General features: G+C 44.7%; 1 protein-coding gene across 17 annotated transcripts in view; it reads left to right on the top strand.

The window, feature by feature from the left end:
- LOC119965371 (teneurin-2-like) overlaps positions 1-12,370 on the top strand; it is a 3,273,255-nt gene that overhangs the window by 849,939 nt on the left and 2,410,946 nt on the right. The gene's annotated exons all lie outside the window — the stretch shown is intronic.

Genomic DNA, 12,370 nt, shown 5'->3' with positions numbered 1-12,370 from the left:
AATGGTGCTTTTCGGATTGGAGGGCTGTGACTAGTGGTGTTCTGCAGGGTTCAGTGCTGGGAACTATGCTGTTCATAGTATATATAAATGATTTGGAGGAAAATGTAACTGATCTGATTACTAAGTTTGCGGATGACAGAAAGGTTGGTGGAATTGCGGATAGCGATGAGGACTGTCAGAGGATACTGCAGGATTTACATCGTTTGGCCAGAGAGATGGCAGATGGAGTTTAATCCGGACAAATGTGAGGTAATGCATTTTGGAAGGTCTAATACAGGTAAGGAATATACAGTGAATGGTGGAACCCTCAAGAGTTCAGACAGTCCGAGAGATCTAGGCGTACAGGTCCACAGGTCCCTGAAAGGGGCAACACAGGTGGAGAAGGTAGTCAAGAAGGCATAGGGCATGCTTGCCTTCATTGGCCAGGGCATTGAGTATAAAAATTGGCAAGTCGTGTTGCAGCTGTATAGAACCTTAGTTAGGCCACACTTGGAACATAGTGTTCAATTCTGGTCGCCACACTACCAGAAGGGTGTGGACGCTTTAGAGAGGGTGCAGAAGAGATTTACCAGGACGTTGCTTGGTATGGAGGGCATTAGCTATGAGGAAAGGTTGAATAAACTTGGTTTGCTCTCACTGGAACGACAGAGGTTGAGCGGCGACCTGATAGAGGTCTTCAAAATTATGAGGGGCATACACAGGGTGGATAGTCAGAGACTTTTTCCCAGGGTAGAGGGGTCAATTACCCGGGGGCATAGGTTTAAGGTGCGAGGGGCAAGGTTCAGAGGAGATGGACGAGGCAAGTTTTTTTACACAGGGGTAGTGCGTGCCTGGAACTCGCTGCCGGAGGATGTGGTGGAAGCAGGGACGATAGTGACGTTTAAGGGGCATCTTGATAAATACACAAATAGGATGGGAATAGAGGAATATGGACCCCGGAAGTGAAGACATTTTTAGTTTAGGTGGGCAGCATGGTCGGCGCAGGTTTGGATGGCCGAAGGGCCTGTTCCTGTCCTGTGTTTTTCTTTGTTCTTTGTTCTTTGATCCTATTGCGGACAAAACCTGGCCAACATGTGGGTGGGGAAGGCAGAACAAAAGAGGCCAATCCACTTTTTCACAACTTCCGGCCAAAAGGTGGGAAGGAAGGAAGCGCTTCCTCTTGGGGCTGTCCTATGTTTAGCGGGACTAAGAACCTGCAAGGTGTTTGCCCATTTTGGGACTCCCCCCGTTGCATATGAAAACTGAGCTCTCCGCGGCCCCCCCCCCCCTCCCCACACACACACACCCATCCCCAACCTCCTTCGGGACCCGACTATTTATGATCAAGAAACCTGGACTTCCCTGCAAATCGGGTCACCATGGACCTTCTCCTCCAAACTAGTTGTAATCCTAGCAGCGGTCACCAATGAGTTCTGGCCAGCTGGGTCGGTTCAGCTCCCGGCCAATCTGATTGACCAGCAGCTCTTGAGGACAGACCTTTCTACCCCAAAGGGCAAAAGGTCCAGAAATACCATGCTAAGACTTCCCCCAGTGTATTATTTCCATTAGGCAGTCAGTTAGTTCACAAGATGTTTTTATCAGGGCGGGTGGATTGGGGTGGGTGGATTGTGGGCATGAGAAGTATGCTCTCGTAAAATCCAGCCCATAGCCAGGTACAAAGGCCATAGGTGGAATGGAACACCTTTCAGAGTTGAATGAAGTAAGGGGCCTCACGGTAGCATGGTGGTTAGCATCAATGCTTCACAGCTCCAGGGTCCCAGGTTCGATTCCCGGCTGGGTCACTGTCTGTGTGGAGTCTGCACGTCCTCCCCGTGTGTGCGTGGGTTTCCTCCGGGTGCTCCGGTTTCCTCCCATAGTCCAAAGATGTGCGGGTTAGGTGGATTGGCCATGCTAAATTGCCCGTAGTGTAAGGTTAATTGGGGGATTTTTGGGTTACGGGTATACGGGTTACGTGGGTTTAAGTAGGGTGATCATTGCTCGGCACAACATCGAGGGCCGAAGGGCCTGTTCTGTGCTGTACTGTTCTATATATACAGTGTTTGGAATGACTGGAGGATTTGCTTCGCAGGAATGAAATGAGATAGTTGTTGGGATGAATTGGACATGCGGATTATGAATGAATGGAAGAGAATTATTTGACTGTTCACGTTTCATTATCTGCAGAATGGTCAGTAATAATGTAAGGGAACTGAGAAACTATAATGACCTATTGGTTGATAACTTGGAAAATATTTAAATGTTTGCCTCCTTTCTTGAAGCTTTACTGTCAATGGACAAATTGTGCAATATGGTTAGAGTAATTTTATCTACCAGCAGAGATGATCCAGTACCCGATATGTAATTCACTGGACCATTTACTGGCTAATTGCGTGATGAGGAAGGACGTTTCTTCAGGCTAGTTACTATTGTTCACTTCTGGTACAAGATGATATTGGCTGTTTATGCTGAATGGGAGGTTTGTGTTCAATGAAACTAATAATAAGCTAATTGAAAATGTAAATGTGTTGTTCTGAGTGGGTTTATTAAAGGCATCTGATGCAGAAATGGGCTCACAGTTCATTGCTATCTTTTTATCACTGGTAGACAACACGTTTCCATGTCAAATCTCTTAAATATTAGAAATTCTGGTTTATGCTTGTTTATTGTTCTGCCTGTTCCTTTGCACCATTCAAAGTGATAACCTTTTCAAATGTTACATGTCTATTACTGGGGACATGTTTGGCAACAATTTCAATTTTATTGATCTCCAAAGACTGCATATATTGTATAACTGGAAGCTTTTTGTAGTACCAGGTTTTACCCACCAGATGTGACTAGAGTACTTTGTAAGCAATCGACAAATAGGCTTTGTAACATCCGCCAGAGACCTCTAGAGACAGTAAAAAGGAACAATATTACATTGTTATCGGGCAGTAAGATTCTCTCATTCAATTTCCATCAGTCACTACGGTCCCAGTGAAGATGTCACTTGGTAAATGGGATTTTGACAGTCTTTGAGCTTCAGTAATAACATTCACTGAAATCTTTCCAGAAATAATAGCCAACACATCCCCAATCACATTGTTTTACTAACATTTAGGTCAGACCTGTGCGGGCAATACCCAGCAACTGTGCCAGGGGAAAGAAGACACAGGATTGGATTCTTTATGAACAGGCATCGACATTAAGAAAAAAAAATAAGTTGATCTTACCATAAGATATTGAGCTTGATTTATAAAAGGAATGGAAAATCTGCTGTAAAGGTATCCAGATCCGAGCAAAGTTGCGAATATATCCCCACCCCACCCCCCAACACCAGTGTGTCCACGTAATTCAGCAATGTAATTTGTCAACGTTATGATACCATCATACCAGGTCTGTGGCGCCTTAATGATTTGTACAGTATCATGTTTAAAGTTCAAGGTGATATGCAAAGATTAAGAAATATGGTGATATTTCAAGGACTTTTGCAGCCTTGTAACCATTCCTAGTGGTTGTGAGTAACAGTATATGAAGATGCATAAAAAAATTATTCAAAGTCATAATTAATCAGATCAGCACTGATCATAATTGTTCTTTGCGTCAAGAACAAATGAACAGGTGATCGGACAAGTGGACATTTTCCTCCTCTTCATTTGTCATGTAAAACAATGCTTGAGTTAGAGGTCATGTCTTATGAATTACTTATCAATTGTTGCTGTAAGACTTTGGACCAATAGGATCATCACAGATTGCCACTCAATGAAAGGAGGCCCACTCATTATCATGACTACAGCCTTAGTTACAAATGGTCCCTTCTGCTGTTCCTTTTCTGCTGTTTGTACAGTGAAACCCATGTGACAGTCAACGATTTCCACAAAGCCTACTATGTTGTTTTAGTCCAGGAGTTGGTGATGCTCAGAGATAGGGAAGCACGAAAGGACAAAAAAAGAAAAGAAATTATGAATTTCCTTCAATATCGAGATCATAACATGACTCGAGACTAAAAGAAAAATGCAATGTGGCGGCACGGTGGTACAGTGGTTAGCACTGCTGCCTCACAGAGCCAGGGACCGGGTTTAATTCTGATCTTGGGTGACTGTGTGGAGTTTGCACGTTCTTGCTGTGTCTGGGTGGATTTCCTCGGGTGCTCCAGTTTCAACCTACAGTCCAAATATATTCTGCTTAGGTGTATTGGCCATGCTAAATTGCCCCTTAGTGTCTGTGGTGATATGCTTATGGGCCATATTATAGTTGGATGGTGTGAGACCTCCAACCAGCAGGTGTCGGTACAGACACACCATGTGGTCTCAAGACCAAGGTCGTGTGACCTAAGACCTGTATAGAAAGAGAGGCTCATCCGGCCATCTCCAGAGGTACACAAGACAGAGGGTAATAAGACCTGCATGTAACAGGTCAGCAGAAGGTGTCAGTTCCAGAGGAATAGCAAGACTCCATTGGGCAGCACGCTAGCACAGTGGATAGCATTGTGGCTGTACAGCGCCAGGGTCCAGGTTCGATTCCCCGCTGGATCACTGTCTGTGCGGAGTTTGCACCTTCTCCCTGTGTCTGCGTGGGTTTCCTCTGGGTACTCCGGTTTCCTCCCAGAATCCAAAGACGTGCAGGTTAGGTGGTTTGGCTATGCTAAATTGCCCTTAGTAACCAAGGGGTTAATGGGTTATGGGGCTAGGGTGGAAGTGAGGGCTTAAGTGGGTCGGTGCAGACGTGATGGGCTGAATGGCCTCCTTCTGCACTGTATTTTCTATGTAATAACATGCTCTGTATCAGATTGTTATCCGACTGCACGAGACACAATAAAAGGATCCTGGTTTGGACAGATCGAAGTGTTTGGTGAGTACATCTTAAAGTACAAGGGACCAAACACATCAGTGTCCAAAGATGTGCAGGTTAGATGGGGTTATGGGGCTTCAGATGGTCGGTGCAGACTTGATGGGTCATATGCCTCCTTCTGCACTGTATGGGTTCAATTCTATGGAACTCAGATTTGGAAAGGCACAAAGAATCTCATAAAAGGGAATATTCCCTTGGAACATGAAAAATTACCATTTAAGTCCAAGTAACATTCGAAAACATAGTACATAGTTAACTACATATAGCCATCAACTGATTCTATCAAACTTCTGGATGACTTCTTCTTTAGGTTGCAGGTGTTGCTTTGGTTGTCTCTTTTGCCAGTCAATTCTGAATAATCTCGAACTCCAATAACCATGAAGTACTGTAACAGTTTGCAGCTTTGCAGGTTTTCTTCAGTTGCCTTTTGAGCAAGTCGAAATACACACAATACCTTAAGGCAGTAAACATGCAAATAAAGCAATTATATTGCCCATTCGACTTCCCCACATAGGCATGTAGGGCTGGATTCTCCACGGGAAGGATCCTTCATTTCGCTGGCAGCACATTCACGGCTGCTGATTTCCCAACGGCAAGGGGTGCCCACAATGGGAAACCCCATTGGCCAGCTGCCGGGACGGAGGATCCTGTTGCCAGGGGTGCGTGTCACACGGGAAAACTGGTGCAGCGGGTCGGAGAATCCTGCCCGTCATCGTTGTTGTTCTTGTCCAAACTAACCCTCAGACTGAACTTGTTAAGAAAAGCAGAAGATCTTTACCGTCTGTGTCTCATGAACGCTGTCAGTGATAAGCAATTCTAACAGTAGGAGTGTTATTGTGTATGTGACACCAGAAAATGAAATGAAAATGAAAATCGCTTATTGTCACAAGTAGGCTTCAAATGAAGTTACTGTGAAAAGCCCCTAGTCGCCACATTCCGGTGCCTGTTCGGGAAGGCTGGTACGGGAATTGAACCGTGCTGCTGGCCTGCCTTGGTTTGCTTTCAAAGCCTGCGATTCAGCCATATGCTGAAGATGTAATTCTTTTAAAACAACAAGTGCCAACTCTATTCCATCCTGTGTTCCTGTTTCACTTATTTGTGGCCAAAAAAAGGAAGAAATCGTACACACAGAGAAAATTACATCGAAAATAGAAGCAGAAGGAGGCCATTCGGCCTTTCAAGCCTGTTCCGCCATTCATTTTGATTATGGCTCATCATCAAGTTCAATGCTCATTCCGCCTTCCCCCCATATCCCTTGATCCCTTTAGCCCCAAGAGCTATATCTAATTCCTTCTTGAAATTACACAATGTTTTGGCCTCAACAACACAATCTGAGATTGTGCCCTCTGGTTCTGGTTTTTCCTACCAATGGAAACATCCTCTCCACGTCCACCCTGTCTTGTCCTGTTAGAATTTTATAATAATAATATAATCTTTATCAGTGTCACAAGTAGGCTTACAATAACACTACCATAAAGTTACTGTGAAAACCCCCTAGTCGGCACACTATGGCACCTGTTCGGGTACACTGACGGAGAACTCAGAATGTCCACCTAACAAGCACATCTTTTGGGACATTTGTGGGAGCTGAAGCATCTCTGCATCCTCCCTAAAGCTCACACTTCTACATAACTTTGTCTCATCTGCAAATTTGGAGACAATATATTTAGATCCCTCGTCCAACTCATTAATATATAATGTGAATAGTTGGGGTCCTGGCACAGATTCCTGCAGTAGCCCACAAATCACTGCTGCCAATCAAAAAAGACCCATTTATTCCAACATTTTGCTTCCTGTCTACTAACTAGGGGCGGGAGTCTCCGCCCCCCCCACCCCCCAACGCCGGGTCGGAGAATCGCCGGGGCCCAGCGTGAATCCCGCCCCCGCCGTCTCCCGTCTCCTGCACCAGAGATTCGGCGGGGTGGCCCCCGCAGTCGGCAGGCCCCCTACCCACTCCGGCGATTCTCCGGCCTGCGATGGGCCGAAGTCCCGCTGCTGTAATGCCGGTCCCGCCGGCGTGAATCAAATCACCTCCCTTACTGGCGGGACTGGCGGCACGGGCAGGCTCCGGGGTCCGGGGGGGGGGGGGGGGGGGCGCGGGGCGATCTGGCCCTGGGGGGTGCTCCCACAGTGGCCTGGCCCGCGATCGGGGCCCACCGATCGGTGAGCGGGTCTGTACCATGGGGGCGCTCTTTTCTTAGCCTGAACGATGGCCAACGCAGACGTGACCCCCTCCCCTGCGTATGCGCGGGGATGACATCAGCAGCCACTGATGCTCCGGCGCATGCGCGTACTTCCGCCGGCCGGTGAAGTCCCTTCGGCCCCAGCTGGCGTGGCGCCAACGGCCTTTCCCGCCGGCCGGCGGGGCGCCAACCACTCCGGAGCGAGCCTATCCCCTTAAGATTAGGGCTTGAAATCCGCACCTTTGGGGCGGCCCGACACCGGAGTGGTTCACGCCACTCCATCCCGCCGGAACCCCCCGCCCTGCCGGGTAGGGGAGAATCCAGTCCCAGCTTTCTATCCATCTCAAGATACTACCCGCAATCCCATGTGCTTTAACTTTGCATAGTAATCTGCTAAGTGAGACCTTGTTGAAAGCTTTCTGAAAGTCTAAATACATCTTACAGTTTAAGATAATGCCTCATCTAAATTGTACCCTGCTACATTAAACACCCCAACAATCTTAGAATGAGCAACTCTTAATCATTCCACTAAATAAAACAAAACCAAAAATTTGTATCATATGAGATTAAATCAAATCCTAATCTTACAATCGTTGCATATGATCTTGCTATTCACCTTACATCTTCTCAATTGTGCCTTGTACCAACCCATTGTTATTCTTTGTCCATGTGATAATAGGGCACTTACAAAATATCAACAGGATTAGACAAAGTCAACATGGATATATGAAAGGGAAATCATAGAATCATAAAATCACAGAATTTATTGTGCAGAAGGAGGTCATTCGGCCCATTGAGTATCCATCAGCCCTTGGAAAGAGCACCCTAGGTTTCAACCCTATCCCCTTAACCCAGTAACCCGACCTAACCTTTTGGACACAAAGGGGCAATTTAGCATGGCCAATCCACCGAACCTGCACATCTTTGGGAAACTGGAGCACCCGGAGGAAACCCACGCAGACAAGGGGAGAAAGTGCAAACACCACACAGACAGTCAACCGAGGCTGGAACTTGAACCTGGGAACGGGAGCTGTGAGGCAGCAGTGCTAACCACTATGCCACCTTTCTCCCCCTTGTTTTACAAACATATTGGAGTTTTTTGAGGACGTAACTAGTACAATAGATAAGGGTGAACCATTGGATGTGGTGCATTTGGATTCAGAAAACATTTGATGAAGTGCCACATAAGGGATTTGTGTGCAAAATTAAAGCACATGGGATTGGGGTTAATTTACTGGCATGGATTGAGAACTGGTTGGCAGACAGGAAAAGAAGAGTAGGAAGAAATGGGTGTTTTTTGAAGCAGCAGATGGTGACTAGTTGGGTCCCACTGGTCTCAGTGCTTGGGCCCCAGCTATTCACAATATACATCACTAATGTAGATGAGGGAACCGAATACAATATTTTCAAGTTTGCTGGCAACCCAAACGTTGGTGGGAATGTGAGTGGTGTGGATGTTAAGAGGCTTCATGGTGATTTTGACAAATACAGTGAGTGATCAAATACATGGCAGATGCAGTAAAACATGGATAAATGTAAAGTTAGCACTTCAGATGGAGAAACAGAATGTCAGTGTATGATTTAAATGGTGATAGATTGGAAATGTTGATGCATGAAAGGACCTTGGTGTCCTTGTACATTAGTCACTAAAAAACAACATACAAGTACAGTTAGGAAGGCAAATGGTATGTTGGCCTTGGTTGCAAGAGGACTGGAGGAGAGGAACAAGGCTGTCTTTCTGTAGTTTTGCAGGGCCTTGGTGAGACAATATCTGGAGCATTGTGTGCAGTTTTGGTCTCCTTATCTAAGAAAGGAGGGAGTGGAGGTTCACCAAATGGATGCTGGGATGGCTGGATTGTCGTCTGAGGAGAGATTGGTTTGACTGGGCCGGTATTCACTGAAATTTAGAAGAATGAGAAGGGATGTAATTGAAACTGTAGAATTCTGATTTGGCTGGGCAGACTGGATGAAGGAATGTTGTTTCTTCCGGTTGGGGAGGTGGGGGGTGTCCCCCGAACAAGGGGTCACAGTCGCAGGATACATGGTAAGCCATTTAAGGCTGAGATGAAGGGAAACCTCTTCACTCAGAGGGTGGTGAACCTTTGGACTTCTCTACCACAGAAATCTGTTGAAGTCAAGTTATGAATATATTTAAGGAGGAAATAAGTAGATTTCTAGTCTCTAAAAGTGTCAAGAGGTCTGGGGAGAGCGTGGGAGTGTCGTATTGAGATAGAGGGTTAACCATGATCATACTAAATGGCCTAGCAGGCTCAAAGGCCTGAATGGCCGACTCATGCCCCTATTTTCTATGTTTCCATGTTTCTCATTTGTAATGGGGATTTTGAGCAGCTCACTAAGATTCTTTTTCACTCTCCTGCATCCTTTCTGTTCAAGGAGCCCATATAGATTATCATAGAATTTACAGTGCAGAAGGAGGCCATTCAGCCTATCGAGTCTGCACCGGCTCCTGGAAAGAGCACCCTACCCAAGGTCAACACCTCCACTCTATCCCCCATTACCCAGTAACCCCACCCAACACTAAGGGCAATTTTGGACACTAAGGGCAATTTGTCATGACCAATCCACCTAACCTGCACATCTTTGGACTGTGGGAGGAAACCGGAGCACCCGGGGAGGATGTGCAGACTCCGCACAGACAGTGACCCAAGCCGGAATCGAACCTGGGACCCTGGAGCTGTGAAGCAATTGTGCTATCCACAATGCTACCGTGCTGTCCCCTTGTTCTTCCCTTGTGTACATCCAAGGTGAAGTTACTGCTCCCACTACCTGTGGTGTACAGTTATTGTAGTGTTGCCCTTACTTACACTTCGGTGCAATAGAGTGGTACACAGAGGCACCCCATTTAAATGTTGTCCAAATGCTTTGGGTCAAGCGGAACCTGTGTGATTTGAGATGAGCACTGATCCAAATTTATAATGTATATATTTTAAGAAAAGGACATTTCACCGATCAGTTTTGTACAAAACTCACTATTTGAGATACTGTGGGTGCTTAATTAAGAAAACTTGTTTGTTGCAAATGCGCTGCTTATGTATAGGCATGCCTAATTAACATATTAAATAGGCATCTGCTATGCGCTTGTTTGCTTCGACATGTAATTAATCTGGATTTTAATGTACAATAAATTTTTTTATTGGGAAGTAATTAAGTTAGATCATGTGGATTGGTTCTTAAGGAGGTTGCGAAGATGGTGCCACACAGAGAAGGCAAGAACGGAGGTCCTTGTAGGAGTGTTTTCACAGCAGTATACTCGCCTGCTGCTGAGATGTGCTGCATGTTTAATTTTACTCTCACATATAAGTCACAAATTAACAAGGCATTTTCATCAACATTTTACATAATTCCATGCTCCTGTTATTGTACTTTCTGTTTTATCTGCTGAGACCATTTATATTTGAAAATTTAATGTTAATAATGTGGAGCCTCTGAAATTGAGCTCACACTAATAATACTCATGGCACATGAGCTATATTGTATTTGGGCTTCATTTAGGAGAATTTGTAAATCATTTATGATCCTTTTACGTTTGTGGTTAGTCACACAACAATTTGCAAAGGTTCAGGATTATTAGATTCTGTTCATTATAAAACTGTCTATTAGGGTTACCCTGGGTGCAATTATGAGGAGTCTTGTTGCAAAATGAATCATAAAATGTTTAGCTTTGATGAATGACTGAACAGGATCAAAATCCAGCATGGGCCAAACAAGGGAAGCAGTCTTAACCCCTTCACTGGAGGTGTTTTTGTCAACTTTCTCATTGCAATGCCACCCACTTCAGTGCATCACTTTGGGACAGTTAACTTCATTGACATTGTCTCCAAAATGCCTGTTCATTCCAAGGGGAAAGAGAACTGGGGTGAAGTGAATAGGTAAAGAAACAACAACCACACACTACAAACCAGCATATGGAAAACGAATCTGAATACTTCAGGAAAAGGCTTGCAAAATATATTGTCCTCAGGCGGAAGGAGGAGGACACCAAAGCAAAAGGGGATGTGTGAGATGTAAACCAAGAAGGGAATTAAGATAGAGACTGAAGCAGAGCAATTGGAGGCATTTATAACCCGGGTGTTAGCTGTACACCTCTATATCCATTGGTTACCACATATTGGGTGTGTTTTAATGACTGTTCTAATCCTATATGTGAGCTGGTAAGCATAACATCCATCATATTCCCGTACCAGCCTCCCCGGACAGGCGCCGGAATGTGGCGACTAGGGGCTTTTCACAGTAACTTCATTGAAGCCTACTTGTGACAATAAGCGATTTTCATTTCATTTTCATTTAATGATAAGTATTCCTCGATGTTACTCCAGCACAGCACTCGCTGCTGTCCACGTCCACAACCTTCATGCCCACAGAACTATGGACAACTCCAACACAATGTTCTTAGCCAGGAAGCATTTCCAACTTTGGTATTATAGTACATCATTGGCATTACAATCTGACTGTGGCTGAAATTTTCCATCCTCATTCACAGCTGGGAATTTTCGGCGCCAGTGAAAGTGAATGGAGTTTTGGTGAGAACGCCAAATGTTCCTGTCACGTCGCAATGATTACAGCCACGAGAATCCCACCTCGCATTTCTAAAGTGAGGCGTTTTGAGATGTCCTGAAGTTATGAATTGTGCTATCAAATACAAGACTTTAGTTTAATTAACCAGTCAAACAGGTAGACATGGTTGCCCATGAATCAAGTACCCAATAGAGGCACCAATATATACCCAGTGATGATGTGATTTATATTGTCTGTAATTTTCAGATCTTGACAAAACCAAAATGTGTTTCTGTTATAACCCATGATCCTCAAGGGAATATGAGCTCCCCCAATGAGGGGATGGGGGGGGGGGGGGATCATTAGCAGTGCAGTTGTATAAATGGAGCTGGCCAGTGTGGTATACCGGCTCGAGAGTGAACTAATAGTGAACTGCTGGTACTGTGTACATATTGTTGTAAATAAAGTTACTTTCTGTTTCTTGTGCTGGATTCTTCGTGGCCTTCACAAAAGTTTCTCAAAACGTCTTGATGATAAATGAGATTTTCTGTAAACTTGACATGTTATTTCCAGGCGTGTTAAGCAGTTTGACATTTTTTTACGAGAACAAGAAGATAATAAAATAAAATGGTTACGAAGGAGATTGAGATCAGATACTCTAGATTCTACACAATTATCTATATATAATATATATGTACATATATATATATATCGGAACATAGAACTTAGAAAATTTGCAGGAAAAACAAACTACAATGTTATTCCATGAAGTCTTACAATAAAACAAATATGACAGTTCCATTCAAACATTCTGTTTTGTCTTGGCTTATGGTGTAACTGTAATTACAACTGACAGCTTGGAA

The sequence above is a fragment of the Scyliorhinus canicula genome, chromosome 4 (assembly GCF_902713615.1).
Source record: "Scyliorhinus canicula chromosome 4, sScyCan1.1, whole genome shotgun sequence".
NCBI lineage: Eukaryota > Metazoa > Chordata > Chondrichthyes > Carcharhiniformes > Scyliorhinidae > Scyliorhinus > Scyliorhinus canicula.
The sequence above is the reverse complement of the archived record's forward strand: the minus strand, read 5'-3'. Positions and strand labels throughout refer to the sequence as shown.